Here is a 13226-nt window from a genome sequence, read left to right on the forward strand (position 1 = left end):
TTAGAATTTTACTTATTGAGATTACAGAAGGATTTGATTCAACAAATGTTTGATTTAACTTTTAGTCAATAGTAGGGGGTATATGGGCTCCTGGGTGGCCCATTTGGTTAAGCATTCGACTCTTGATTTCAACTCAGGTCATGATCTCATGGTTTCTGGGATCGAGCCTCATATCAGGCTCCACTTGACAGCAAGGAGCCTGGTTGGGATTCTCTCTCTCCCTCTCTCTTTGCCCTTCTCCCACTTGCACTCTCTGTCTCTCTCTCAAAAAAATAAACTTTAAAAAAAAAGGTCATTTAAAAATCCCAACTATGTTTTTGCTATTGATACTGAGATCAAATCTAAGCTGATACCACCCAACACAAGTTGCTTAGTCCTTTCAAGAAAGGAACTCCTTCATGTTGGAGGGCCCCAGGGCGCAATCCTTCGGTCTCTACCTATAATTTTTCTTCCAGTATCTTGGCTTTAAATCCTTTTTTGTCATCCAGTGACTCACAAGTTTACTTCTTCAACACAGCCCTTACCTCCAAACTTAGGATTCATATACCCAAATGCCTACTTAAGATCTCCACTTAGAAGTCTAATAGCCATCTCAAAGACAACAGCTCCCAAAACTGACCTCCCGATTTTATTCCACCAAACCTGTTCTACCCACAGCCTTCTCCATCCCACTTGATGACAACTCCATCCTTCCAGTGGCCCAAACCAAAAATCTGTCAATCATATTTTACTCCTTTCTTTCCCCCACCACGTCCAATCTGCCAGAAAACCATATTGGTAATATCTTCAAAAAAATATCCAAAATCCAACTTTTTCTTACCTTCTCTATTATCCCAATGGTCCAAGTAACCAAAATCTCTTTCCTGGATTATATCAGCAGCTTTTCAACTGGTTTCCCTGTGCCATTTTTGAATTCCCTTCTAAGTCTGTTTTCACGACTACAGCCAAAGGATCCTTTCAAATATGTCAGATCATGTTACTCATCTGCTCATTTCACTCTAGATAAAATACAATATTCTAACATGGACTGCAAGGCTTTAAGTGATATGGCCTCTGACCTCCTCTGACTAATTTCATTCTTATCACATTGGTCTTTTTGATGTTCCTCAAACAGGCCTGGCAAACACTCTTATTTCAACTTTGGTACTGCTGTGTCTTCTGCCAAAAATGCTCCTACCCCGGAATGGCTGATTCCCTTATCTCCTTCAAGCCTTTGCTCAAATGTCATCATCTTCTTAATGAAACCTACCCTAACCAATCTGTTTAAGATTGCAACTCACAACACTTCTCCTCACACCTCTGATGCCCTTTACCCTGCTCTGTTTTTATTTTAATCACCTCTTAAATACTATGCCTTTTAATTATTTATGTTTATTGCTATTTTCCATCTTACCCATATAAATAAGAAGGCCCATGAAGACAGAGAGCTTTCTCTGTCTTGTTCAATGTTGTGTCCAAAACCCAGAACAGTGCCCAACATAATAAATATTTGTTGAATTGAGGCAATATCTTTTTTAACTTGTTTATCCAGAAATATCACTAGGATTTCACTGTAAGAAAAAACAAATCCTCCAAGAGAAGGGACTACCCATGCTGACTACAAACAACAACAACAATAATAACAAAGGCAACCAAATGAATTTTTAATTTAAAAATTCCAACAATTTTATTTAATGATGTGTTTGTCAGGAAAAAAAATGTATAAAACTTGGAAATAGCCTAAGGAGATGGGTATTCTTTAAGTGCAAAGCTAGGCTTGGCTTTATACTGTGGGTTATTTTCTACCTCTGTAGGGGCAGAGGTTAACATGTAGGTGTTTTGTTCCATAAATATGCAAATAAACTTCTGTCCAATGAAACAGATGACCTCAAGGTTTGTGATCTTACTGGACATTAACTAATTTTGTATCTAATCTGGCAATCAGTTAAATTTCCTATAGGTACCTAGCTTCTCAAAGCTCTTTGTACTAATGTAACATCTAACTGGTTCCCTTATTAACTTATTTTTTTTTTTTTTTAATTTTTTTTTTTCAACGTTTTTAATTTATTTTTGGGACAGAGAGAGACAGAGCATGAACGGGGGAGGGGCAGAGAGAGAGGGAGACACAGAATCGGAAACAGGCTCCAGGCTCCAAGCCATCAGCCCAGAGCCTGACGCGGGGCTCGAACTCACGGACCGCGAGATCGTGACCTGGCTGAAGTCGGACGCGTAACCGACTGCGCCACCCAGGCGCCCCCCTTATTAACTTATGAGATAAAGTAAAAGACAAATTTTATTTTTTTAAGTAATCCCTGCACCCAGCATGGGGCTTGAACTCACAACCCCAAGATCAAGAGTCACATGCTGTACCAACTGAGCCAGCCAGGTACCCCAAGATGAATGAAATCTTTGACATGTTTTTTAAATTTTTTTTAATGTTTATTTATTTTTGAGAGAGAGGGGAAGAGAGAATGAGAGAGAGGGGGATACACAGAATCAGGAGTAGGATCTAGGTTCTGAGCTGTCAGCACAGAGCCCGACGCAGGGCTCAAACCCACAAATTGTGAGATCACGACCTGAGCCGAAGACAGATGCTTAGCCAACTGAGCCACCCAAGTGCACCTCTTTGACCTGTTTTCATTCTACATATCCATAAGAGTCATGATTTAGCCTTTTTGAAAATTATATTTTAACATGTCAATGATCTGTTATCACTTTTAGTATTTGGGAACTACAATGAAATGTCTCAAGAGTTTGTAAAAGAGACAGATAAGATTATTGGCAAGAACATAAAAGAAAACTATATTATGTTCATTTACACAACCATTCAATGTGTTAAAGTTGTCATTCTTCGTAAGTTTTTCTTTTTCATAAGTTAATGTATAAATTTATCAGAATCTTAACAAAGTGCCATCAAGTTTTTTCTTGTTTTTGTTATTTGCTGTTTGTTTGATCTTTGAAATCTAAGTTCATTTGGAAAAAATAAATAAGAATAGTCAGGAAACCAATAAAAGGGAAGGGCTATGAGGATTAGTCTTACCAAATATTAAAACACATTATAAAGTCTCAATAATTTAAAAGAATAAATAGATATAACAATTTAACTAATAGAAAGAGACCCAGATACATAAGGGAATTTAGCATAATTTGAAATATAACAGGGTGATACCTTAAATCTTTGGATTAAAGATAGCTCATTAAATGAATTGGGATAAATCTGGAGAGAATACTATGCTGTATTCATACCGCACACTTTTAGACCAAATGGCTTTAAGATTTCACTGTAAAAAATGAAATCACATATGTATCAGATAAAAATCTGGGAGAATTCCTTTACATACTTGAAGTAGGGAAGGCCTTTCTAACTATTACTAAAAATCCTGAAGTCCCTCCCCAAAATAGATGCTAAATTTAGAACTCTTTAAATATGTATATACTATGTATATATGTATTTTCCTCCCACATGTAAAACATTATATACACAAAGTAGAAATATAACCAAGAAACTTGAAAAAGCATTCACATCTCATATCACAGATAATGGACTAATCATATATATATTTTTTAAGTCACATAAAGAAAAAGAATAAGAAAAATAAGAAAGACAGTAAGAAAAAGATAATTCAATAGAAAAACAAAGTATAAGAACAGCCAGATCACAGAAAAGGAAATACAAATGACTCTTAAATACCTATCTTCAAAACTATTCTTTATAAGATGACAAATGCAAAATAAAACTACACTGAGATTCAATTTTTCACTTATACTGGCAAAAATTCAGACATTTGAAAATACATTCAATTGGCAATGCTATGGAGAAACAGGAACTCTATACATCAGGAATATAAATAGGTATAACTCTATTTATGGGCTCTAGGCTCTATGGAGAACAATTTGACAACACCTGTCACAATTACTTATATATATCCTTGACCCAGCAGTTCCTTTCTAGAGTTTATCCTACATATAAATTTGCATTTTTGCATTTTTCATATTTGTATACGTGCATATATGTACATATATGTACATTTGCATACACAAATGTGCAAAATGATGTCTGTACAAGTTTATTCCCCCAACACTATTTAGAATGGAAACAACTTAAATATCCATCAGGGATGACTGGTTAAAATAAAAAATTAAAACCCATGGTACAGCCATACTGTAGAACATTTGGCAACTGTAAAAGAAGAATTAGGGTACTCTGAATGTACTGCTGTGGAAAGATCTCCAACATTTAAATGAAAAACCCAAGTGGAAAAATGCACAAAAGTGTTTAAAATCCTAACTTCTGTGTTAAAAAAAATGGAAAAATAGAACTTTCCTTATATGTACAAAAAAAAAAAAAAATACTTGGAAACCATTCACAAGAAACTAATAACAATGTGTAGCAGCCAATAAGTCCGTCACTCAGACCTGCTGCTGCAGGGAGCATACCTGACATATGGCCTTAGCTGCGGGCCCTCTGGCTCTACCACCGTGTTTGTGCCAAGGCCAACTTCCCAGACAATGTCCAACCAAACCCATTCCAGCAAGTCAGAGGGTCCCTGGTACAAGAAACTCCCCACCAGCCTTGCTTGTCTTTCATGGAACTGCGTTACACTCTGAAATCCCAATTCTCTTTCCTTCTCTCTCCTTCCAGATATCAGACCTGCACATCTAATCCTATTTTGGTGTCTACTTCACGATGGACAAAGGTTACCCTTTGAGGGGTGGAAAATGACACAAATGTGGAGTTGGAATCATTATTTTTGAGCCATATAAATAGATTACGTATTCAAAAATTAAATATGAAAATACTCTTTAACAATGGTTTTTGAAGGGTTATTCTAGTATCTCTGTGACAGAGTCACCTGTCTTAGACCCTACCCCTGGCCCACTGAAAGATATCTCTTAGAGATCCAGAAATGGACATTTAAAGGTCCTCTGGTGATACTATAATTTTTAGTTACAGGATTAAAAGATTAAACTATAAAATGAGCATGAACTAACTGGGCCAAAAATTACACATGTAAAATGAACTGAAGGAATCAGAATGGTCAACCCTAAACATCTAAACAATGAACATTTGGATTGGTGGAGAGGGTAGCTAGAATGAAAGATCAAACATCCAAACGTGGCTTTTCTAAGCTTTTTTCCAGGACAGAGGAAACAGTACTCAAAGGACTTCAGGTATTCTGTTTTTCTTTGAAAAAACTCACCCTCCCCTAAGAAGGATGGTTGCTGATATCTTCCTGCAGCCATTAAATATTAAATAACCTCATTCCGTTTATTTGATACGCTGCCCACCAAACAACTTTGTAATGATAATTTGGGTTGCCACATGGTTCTGCCTAATTGGAAGAAATTGACGATTTCTAAAAAAAATTTAAAAAAAAAGAACTTTATTATATTCTGTATAATATGTATGAAAAACACCATGGAGGGTTCCGAAAGATGGCGGCGTAGGAGGACGCGGGGCTCACAGCGCGTCCTGCCGATCACTTAGATTCCACCTACACCTGCCTAAAGAACCCAGAAAACCGCCAGAGGATTAGCAGAAGGGAGTCTCCGGAGTCAAGCGCAGACTAGAGGCCCACGGAAGAGGGTAGGAAGGGCGGCGAGGCGGTGCGCGCTCCACGGACTGGCGGGAGGGAGCCGGGGCGGAGGGGCGGCTCGCCGGCCAAGCAGAGCCCCCGAGTCTGGCTGGTAAAAGCGGAGGGGCCGGACAGACTGTGTTCCGACAGCAAGCGCGATTTAGGGTCTGGGAGGTCATAAGTTAACAGCTCTGCTCGGAAAGCGGGAAGGCTGGAGGACAAAGGGAGGGAGAGCTGCTGAGGCCCCGGACGGCAGAGCTCAGCTTGGCGGGGAACAAAGGCGCCAGCGCCATCTCCCCCGCCCATCCCCCAGCCAAAATCCCAAAGGGAACCAGTTCCTGCCAGGGAACTTGCTCGCTCCGCGCAAACACCCAACTCTGTGCTTCTGCGGAGCCAAACCTCCGGCAGCGGATCTGACTCCCTCCCGCTGCCACAGGGCTCCTCCTGAAGTGGATCACCTAAGGAGAAGCGAGCTAAGCCTGCCCCTCCAGCCCCCGTGCACCTTGCCTACCCACCCCAGCTAATACGCCAGATCCCCAGCAACACAAGCCTGGCAGTGTGCAAGTAGCCCAGACGGGACACGCCACCCCACAGTGAATCCCGCCCCTAGGAGAGGGGAAGAGAAGGCACACACCAGTCTGACTGTGGCCCCAGCAGTGGGCTGGGGGCAGACATCGGGTCGGACTGCGGCCCCGCCCACTAACTCCAGTTATACACCACAGCACAGGGGAAGTGCCCTGCAGGTCCTCACCACGCCAGGGACTCTCCAAAATGACCAAACGGAAGAATTCCCCTCAGAAGAATCTCCAGGAAATAACAACAGCTAATGAACTGATCAAAAAGGATTTAAATAATATAACAGAAAGTGAATTTAGAATAATAGTCATAAAATTAATCGCTGGGCTTGAAAACAGTATACAGGACAGCAGAGAATCTCTTGCCACAAAGATCGAGGGACTAAGGAACAGTCACGAGGAGCTGAAAAACGCTTTAAACAAAATGCAAAACAAAATGGAAACCACGATAGCTCGGCTTGAAGAGGCAGAGGAGAGAATAGGTGAACTAGAAGATAAAGTTATGGAGAAAGAGGAAGCTGAAAGAAAGAGAGATAAAAAAATCCAGGAGTATGAGGGGAAAATTAGAGAACTAAGTGATACACTAAAAAAAAATAATATACGCATAATTGGTATCCCAGAGGAGGAAGAGAGAGGGAAAGGTGCTGAAGGGGTACTTGAACAAATTATAGCTGAGAACTTCCCTGAACTGGGGAAGGAAAAAGGCATTGAAATCCAAGAGGCACAGAGAACTCCCTTCAGACGTAACTTGAATCGATCTTCTGCACGACATATCATAGTGAAACTGGCAAAATACAAGGATAAAGAGAAAATTCTGAAAGCAGCAAGGGATAAACGTGCCCTCACATATAAAGGGAGACCTATAAGACTCGTGACTGATCTCTCCTTTGAAACTTGGCAGGCCAGAAAGGCTTGGCACGATATCTACAGTGTGCTAAACAGAAAAAATATGCAGCCGAGAAGCCTTTATCCAGCAAGTCTGTCATTTAGAATAGAAGGAGAGATAAAGGTCTTCCCAAACAAACAAAAACTGAAGGAATTTGTCACCACGAAACCAGCCCTACAAGAGATCCTAAGGGGGATCCTGTGAGACAAAGTACCAGAGACATCACTACAAGCATAAAACATACAGACATCACAATGACTCTAAACCCATATCTTTCTATAATAACACTGAATGTAAATGGATTAAATGCGCCAACTAAAAGACATAGGGTATCAGAATGGATAAAAAAACAAGACCCATCTATTTGCTGTCTACAAGAGACTCATTTTAGATCTGAGGACACCTTTAGATTGAGAGTGAGGGGATGGAGAACTATTTATCATGCTCCTGGAAGCCAAAAGAAAGCTGGAGTAGCCATACTTATATCAGACAAACTAGACTTTAAATTAAAGGCTGTAACAAGAGATGAAGAAGGGCATTATATAATAATCACAGGGTCTATCCACCAGGAAGAGCTAACTATTATAAATGTCTATGCGCCAAATACCCGAGCCCCCAGATATATAAAACAATTACTCATAAACATAAGCAACCTTATTGATAAGAATGTGGTCATTGCAGGGGACTTTAACACCCCACTTACAGAAATGGATAGATCATCTAGACACACAGTCAATAAAGAAACAAGGGCCCTGAATGATACATTGGATCAGATGGACTTGACAGATATATTTAGAACTCTGCATCCCAAAGCAACAGAATATACTTTCTTCTCGAGTGCACATGGAACATTCTCCAAGATAGATCATATACTGGGTCACAAAACAGCCCTTCATAAGTTTACAAGAATTGAAATTATACCATGCATACTTTCAGACCACAATGCTATGAAGCTTGAAATCAACCACAGGAAAAAGTCTGGAAAACCTCCAAAAGCATGGAGGTTAAAGAACACCCTACTAACGAATGAGTGGGTCAACCAGGCAATTAGAGAAGAAATTAAAATATATATGGAAACAAACGAAAATGAAAATACAACAATCCAAACGCTTTGGGATGCAGCGAAGGCAGTCCTGAGAAGAAAATACATTGCAATCCAGGCCTATCTCAAGAAACAAGAAAAATCCCAAATACAAAATCTAACAGCACACCTAAAGGAACTAGAAGCAGAACAGCAAAGGCAGCCTAAACCCAGCAGAAGAAGAGAAATAATAAAGATCAGAGCAGAAATAAACAATATAGAATCTAAAAAAACTGTAGAGCAGATCAACGAAACCAAGAGTTGGTTTTTTGAAAAAATAAACAAAATTGACAAACCTCTAGCCAGGCTTCTCAAAAAGAAAAGGGAGATGACCCAAATAGATAAAATCATGAATAAAAATGGAATGATTACAACCAATCCCTCAGAGATACAAACAATTATCAGGGAATACTATGAAAAATTATATGCCAGCAAATTGGACAACCTGGAAGAAATGGACAAATTTCTAAACACCCACACTCTTCCAAAACTCAATCAGGAGGAAATAGAAAGCTTGAACAGACCCATAACCAGCGAAGAAATTGAATCGGTTATCAAAAATCTCCCAACAAATAAGAGTCCAGGACCAGATGGCTTCCCAGGGGAGTTCTACCAGACATTTAAAGCAGAGATAATACCTATCCTTCTCAAGCTATTCCAAGAAATAGAAAGGGAAGGAAAACTTCCAGACTCATTCTATGAAGCCAGTATTACTTTGATTCCTAAACCAGACAGAGACCCAGTAAAAAAAGAGAACTACAGGCCAATATCCCTGATGAATATGGATGCAAAAATTCTTAATAAGATACTAGCAAATCGAATTCAACAGCATATAAAAAGAATTATTCACCATGATCAAGTGGGATTCATTCCTGGGCTGCAGGGCTGGTTCAACATTCTCAAATCGATCAACGTGATACATCACATTAACAAAAAAAAAGAGAAGAACCATATGATCCTGTCAATCGATGCAGAAAAGGCCTTTGACAAAATCCAGCACCCTTTCTTAATAAAAACCCTTGAGAAAGTCGGGATAGAAGGAACATACTTAAAGATCATAAAGGCCATTTATGAAAAGCCCACAGCTAACATCATCCTCAACGGGGAAAAACTGAGAGCTTTTTCCCTGAGATCAGGAACACGACAGGGATGCCCACTGTCACCGCTGTTGTTTAATATAGTGCTGGAAGTTCTAGCATCAGCAATCAGACAACAAAAGGAAATCAAAGGCATCAAAATTGGCAAAGATGAAGTCAAGCTTTCGCTTTTTGCAGATGACATGATATTATACATGGAAAATCCGATAGACTCCACCAAAAGTCTGCTAGAACTGATACATGAATTCAGCAAAGTTGCAGGATACAAAATCAATGTGCAGAAATCAGTTGCATTCTTATACACTAACAATGAAGCAACAGAAAGACAAATAAAGAGACTGATCCCATTCACAATTGCACCAAGAAGCATAAAATACCTAGGAATAAATCTAACCAAAGATGTAAAAGATCTGTATGCTGAAAACTATAGAAAGCTTATGCAGGTAATTGAAGAAGATATAAAGAAATGGAAAGACATTCCCTGCTCATGGATTGGAAGAATAAATATTGTCAAAATGTCAATACTACCCAAAGCTATCTACACATTCAATGTAATCCCAATCAAAATTGCACCAGCATTCTTCTCGAAACTAGAACAAGCAATCCTAAAATTCATATGGAACCACAAAAGGCCCCGAATAGCCAAAGTAATTTTGAAGAAGAAGACCAAAGCAGGAGGCATCACAATCCCAGACTTTAGCCTCTACTACAAAGCTGTCATCATCAAGACAGCATGGTATTGGCATAAAAACAGACACATAGACCAATGGAATAGAATAGAAACCCCAGAACTAGACCCACAAACGTATGGCCAACTCATCTTTGACAAAGCAGGAAAGAACATCCAATGGAAAAAAGACAGTCTCTTTAACAAATGGTGCTGGGAGAACTGGACAGCAACATGCAGAAGGTTGAAACTAGACCACTTTCTCACACCATTCACAAAAATAAACTCAAAATGGATAAAGGACCTGAATGTGAGACAGGAAACCATCAAAACCTTAGAGGAGAAAGCAGGAAAAGACCTCTCTGACCTCAGCCGTAGCAATCTCTTACTCGGCACATCCCCAAAGGCAAGGGAATTAAAAGCAAAAGTGAATTACTGGGACCTTATGAAGATAAAAAGCTTCTGCACAGCAAAGGAAACAACCAACAAAACTAAAAGGCAACCAACGGAATGGGAAAAGATATTTGCAAATGACATATCGGACAAAGGGCTAGTATCCAAAATCTATAAAGAGCTCATCAAACTCCACACCCGAAAAACAAATAACCCAGTGAAGAAATGGGCAGAAAACATGAATAGACACTTCTCTAAAGAAGACATCCGGATGGCCAACAGGCACATGAAAAGATGTTCAACGTTGCTCCTTATCAGGGAAATACAAATCAAAACCACACTCAGATATCACCTCACGCCAGTCAGAGTGGCCAAAATGAACCAATCAGGAGACTATAGATGCTGGAGAGGATGTGGAGAAACGGGAACCCTCTTGCGCTGTTGGTGGGAATGCAAATTGGTGCAGCCGCTCTGGAAAGCAGTGTGGAGGTTCCTCAGAAAATTAAAAATAGACCTACCCTATGACCCAGCAATAGCACTGCTAGGAATTTATCCAAGGGATACAGGAGTACTGATGCATAGGGGCACTTGTACCCCAATGTTTATAGCGGCACTCTCAACAATAGCCAAATTATGGAAAGAGTCTAAATGTCCATCAACTGATGAATGGATAAAGAAATTGTGGTTTATACACACAATGGAATACTACGTGGCAATGAGAAAAAATGAAATATGGCCTTTTGCAGCAACATGGATGGAACTGGAGAGTGTGATGCTAAGTGAAATAAGCCATACAGAGAAAGACAGATACCATATGGTTTCACTCTTATGTGGATCCTGAGAAACATAACAGAAACCCATGGGGGAGGGGAAGGAAAAAAAAAAAAAAAAAAAAAGAGGTTAGAGTGGGAGAGAGCCAAAGCATAAGAGACTGTTAAAAACTGAGAACAAACTGAGGGTTGATGGGGGGTGGGAGGGAGGGCAGGGTGGGTGATGGGTATTGAGGAGGGCACCTTTTGGGATGAGCACTGGGTGTTGTATGGAAACCAATTTGACAGTAAATTTCATATATTAAAAAATAAAAAAAATAAAAATAAATAAAAAAAATAAAAAAAATAAAAAAGAAAAACACCATGTATGACATGTAATTTATTTCATTCAAATTATGCCATTCTTTTTACTCACTACCCACTTCTAGAAATGATTGTTTTTATTTCATTTTCATTTTCTAATTACCAGACCTGTGATGTTCCAATAAAAAAATTAACTCTTGGGACCCTTATGTGGCTCAGTAGGTTAAGCTTCTGACTCTTGATTTTGCCTCAGGTCATGATCTCACAGTTGATGAGATTGAGCCCCCCATAAGCCTGTGCTCTGGGCATGGAGCCTGCTTAAGATTTTCTCTCTCTCGCTCTCCTTTTGCCCCTCCCTGACTTGCACACAAATACACACACACATGCGTTCTCTGGCTCTCTCTATCCCTCTCTTTCTCTCAAAAAAAAAAAAAAAAAAAAAAAAAATCAACCCTAGAGGCACATGGCTGACTCCGTGGGGCACACAATTCTTGATCTCAGAGTTGTGAGTTTGAGCCCCACAGTGGGTGTAGAGATTACTTTAAAAAAAAAAATAATAAAGGGGTACCTAGGTGGCTTAGTTGAACATCCGACTTCGGCTCAGGTCAAGATCTCGCAGTTTGTGAGTTGGAGACCCATGTTGGGCTCTGTGCTGACAGCTCAGAGCCTGGAGCATGCTTCAGATTCTGTGTCCCCCCTCTCTCTCCGCCCACCCCTACTTGTGCTCTGTCTCTCTCTGTCTTTTGAAAATGAACAAACATAAAATTTTTTTAATAAATAAATAAAAATAAAAATAATAAAATAATAAAATCTTTAAAAAAGTCAACTCTTAAGGGGCGCCTAGGTCGCTCAGTCGGTTGAGCGTCTGACTTCAGCTCAGGTCATGATCTTACAGCTTATGAGTTGGAGCCCCGCGTCAGGCTCTGTGCTGACAGCTTGGAGCCTGGAGCCTCCTTCTGATTCTGTGTCTACCTCTCTCTCTCTGCCCCTCCCCCGCTTGTGCTCTGTCTGTCTCTGTCTCTCAAAAATTAATAAATGTAAAAAAAATTTTTTTTTAAAGTCAACTCTCTAAAAGTCTCTGCTTATAGCTTTATTGCCAAACTTATTTTGCCAAAATAGGCAATATAAAACCAGGTCTTGTTAATTAGAAATGCCAGGAACTTCTATTTCTCTTTAAAAATGTAATCCCACATAGTTAAGGGGAATATTAATATTACTTTAAAGCGTACATTATTTTTAATTATCTGGTTTCATTGCCATGAGGTCACAAAAAGAATGGCGGGCACTATTTTGAAGGATCTCTTCTCATGGGATATTCTGAATCAAATAAGTAGTGACATTTTACTATATGGTCTTCATTCTATGGCTAGCCTTAGTTAGCTATTGCATCTGCTTGCAAATACCAATTAATAGTCATTTTTCTACTTAACTTTCTGGAACGACTATCCAAGTCTAACCATTCATCTCTGATCTGCAATTACAACTTTATTCTATAATTTAAAACATTGGCGTTGCAATATATTGCTTTTTGACGCAACAAAACCCATCATATTCAATGATTTCTTGGGCTATTACTCCAAATCTTCAGAGGTTTTATATAACCATGTATACTCTATAAGCAAGATAAAAATTATGTGCCATGTTGTATAATTGAAAATTATGTGCCATGTTGTATAATTGAATTTGGAAGGAGGGAAGGTAAGAGAAGGAAAAAGATCTCACTATACTTAAAGCGTGCCTTTCATTCTAAATGTTTGAAATAAAACCCATGATGTAGGATAGAATTCCTATGAAAGTACTGTTCTCATTATGTCTTCAGTTTGTATGCAAGCCTCAGCTGTGTTACTTTTATTGCCGTTTTCAGCAAGAATTCAGGAACGAATGAAAGGATGGAAACTC

The sequence above is a fragment of the Panthera onca genome, chromosome B3, assembly GCF_046562875.1.
Source record: "Panthera onca isolate mPanOnc1 chromosome B3, mPanOnc1 haplotype 2, whole genome shotgun sequence".
NCBI lineage: Eukaryota > Metazoa > Chordata > Mammalia > Carnivora > Felidae > Panthera > Panthera onca.